The following is a 3,073-nucleotide window of genomic DNA, read 5'->3' as shown; positions in this document are numbered from 1 at the left end:
AAGAAGAGACTTGTATCGCTGAAGTCACTGGGAAAGGATTTTTACCGGAAATTATCAAACAAGCAGATACGTAACACTTGCTTGTGGCTATTCGAACAACTGGTAAACAAGTAGGAGTGAGGCTAAACTAAGACCATATGATAAAATTCTTAGAAAATATTTGAAAGTTTTTAGTGTACTACATTCCATCACAGTTTTATTTGATACTATATCTGTTTTGTTGTCTGTGCTTGACACTGGATTATATAATTTCTCGTTTTCTGAAATTTTGAAAGAATTTTTGTTTTGGAGAATGATGTCTCATCGGAGGTATTACACAAATATGAAACTGTGCTAATGGAAGCGAAAGTAGGTCAACCAACAAATTCCAAAACCCGAATTAACGTAGCTCGCTTTCCTACCAATGACTGACAATGCCTACTTATTCTTCAGAACATTCTGTTATTAAACAATATGAGAAACGTTAAGTCATGGACTCGTGAAACCTTGTTTGAGGAAAGTCCTAAAATACGACCTTTCGTGTTTTGGATGATGAACACAGTTTTCTATAGTATTCTGAAACCGTTTTTAATGCCTATATTTCTTAGTTATTAAAATCAGACTTGTTAAAAAACGACGCAGAAAACATTGGTTAGCTCATTATTCAGGTTTAAGAATTTTTGGTTCGAAATTTGTCATATGAATGAATTGGTTAGGATGTTGGTTAGGTTTTCAATGTTCGTATCCTTTCGTGGTCCGTTTTTCGGTAATAGCTGAACCTGTTCTACCCAGTTGTTTGAGCATATTTCTCTGTGAACTGGCGAGGTCATCAAACTGTTTGTTAAATGATGCGTAAGAGGCATAGTAAAAACGAAAGAACTGAATACTAGACAAGAAGAAGCGCCAAAACCCCTTTAGCTTATTCACGTAATTTGGTTACTCGCTATAATTCATTGATCTCTGCTGAAGTCACATAAAATTATACACGTTAAATTTATAACTAAATATAATAGTTCAATATTTCTGTCATTTGTTTTTAAATCTTATCGTTTAATAAACTTTCGTTTAAACGAAATAAGCATTAATTCAGAAACATAAACTATATATCTGTAAATATTCATTTACCCTTCGGTGTTTGTTCAACGGTCTGATATGAAATACCCTTGAACACTATTGTAGTAATTAGTTATATATCGGTCCCACGTTTCGAGCAAAACGTTGATGCTATATTCTAGTTTTTCTTTTTCTAGTCAAGTCGATTAATGAGTATTGGAACTTTCAACATTATGTAGCACATGGTCTACACGTCTAGGTCAGAGACCTGTAGGACTTAAGCAGAACCAATCCTGATTTTGAACTATTCACCAAAGTAAAGGCATCCAATCAAGCTTGATTTCGCAAAATTTATCTATTTCAGTTAGCTATGAAATGTGAGGTTAGGATATACTATGGGGTGGGAGTGGTAGTACTTGCCCCGTCATTTCTGACGAGCTATACGTTAGTATAATACATAAATCCAAGAAAACGACAAATATATAAAGTTAAATGAAACTATTAATAAATTTCCTGACCTTATCTTTGCTACATTGTTTTGTTTTTTCAAACTAAGGCGGCTATTTATGTAGCATCTTTATAATCGCCGTCTGAAGTTACTAAGTTATATGTGGTCGAACTAATGTTTCCTCAAAAAATTAGGATGGTACCAAGATCTGATTATGATCTAAAAACTATTTATATATACTTATATATATAAAACTAGCTGGAAGCAAAGTTTCCGTGTTTCCAGTTCAAGTTGAAAATTGCACGCACACATTCAAAAACAAAAGGATGTTAATGGGAGTTAATATACTCGTAACTTGACGTTAATATTTGCACTTTTTCTTAACTGTCTGTTGGTTGTCACAATAGGCAGAACCGCGAGGTAACCGTTGACCATGCCGCACATCACTCAAGTATGGACTTGACACGTTAGCTGGTATTTTTTTTCAACTACGAACTAACCTTGTCAAAACACATGTAAAATAGACGCTCATATGTTAAGTATGTAAATAATATTTTCAGTGTTAGCTATAGCAAGCAATAAATTTATACGTCCTTAACGTTCAGCAAGTTTTGGTGAACCAAGTTCCTGTTAGAGAGTGATATTACAACCACTGTACAAGCTTTCACTTTTTTCTGTATCAGAGCAACCACATTCACAATAAACATCTCTTAACACATCAATAAATTTACCTTAAGATGTACTGACGTGCACAGGAGGAGGGGGGCTCAAGCCCCTCCCTTTCTGCTCTTCAGCCCCAAAATGCCCCTTTTTCTCTGTCATAAAATTATAAACAGCTATGAAAATATACACCAGATTCCATATCTTGTTTGCTGTGAGTGTTTAGCGTTAACGTGGATGGCACACAGAGATTTGTAGGACTTTATAGTAAAATACAAGAAATGTTATTAAGTGTTAATATGCAATAATTTGCTGTTTAGTTTTAGATAGTAAAATGTTTTATAAGACCAACTGAAAACCAACCTATGGGCAGAGCACAGATAGCCCATCGTGTAGCTTTGTGCATAATTACAAACAAACAAACAGATATAATGCTTGAAAAGTGCCCTTTTTGTCGATGAACCTCAGCACTTTTAGTGTCCTCTGGACATTATTAAGATGAAAATAAATCAAAAGCAAACAAACATATGTAGTTTACTGTATGTTTGAATAACAATATCTGTTAATAAGTATTATTATTATTTAGAGGATTGCTTTTGTTATCGACTTCGACCCCCGAGTCTGCAAATGTTTGCACAATTTCTTCATGTTATTAATCTATTAATTCTTTTTCAAAATATCCTGTTATCACTATGTAAAGATCTGCGGCCTCAACTATGTAATAATCTAGACTCTAAAATCTAGAATCTAAATTATTTGCAAACTGATTCGTACCCATTTTCTTATCATTTTAACAGAACATATGAGCATGGAGAAGACCTGGCATAGCCAGGTGGTTAGGGTGCTCGACTCGCAATCTGAGGGTCGCGGGTTCGAATCCCCGTCACACCAAATAGGCTCGCCCGTTCAGCCGGGGGGGCGTTATAATGTGAC

The 3,073-nt window shown here is 34.8% G+C and overlaps 1 protein-coding gene across 1 annotated transcript in view; it reads right to left on the bottom strand.

The window, feature by feature from the left end:
* The window catches only part of LOC106461372 (protein still life, isoforms C/SIF type 2-like), a 139,819-nt gene that overhangs the window by 135,147 nt on the left and 1,599 nt on the right, over window positions 1-3,073 (bottom strand).

This window comes from Limulus polyphemus, unplaced genomic scaffold, assembly GCF_000517525.1.
Source record: "Limulus polyphemus unplaced genomic scaffold, Limulus_polyphemus-2.1.2 Scaffold946, whole genome shotgun sequence".
NCBI classification, from domain to species: Eukaryota; Metazoa; Arthropoda; class Merostomata; order Xiphosura; family Limulidae; genus Limulus; species Limulus polyphemus.
This window is presented reverse-complemented; position numbering and strand designations above follow the sequence as displayed.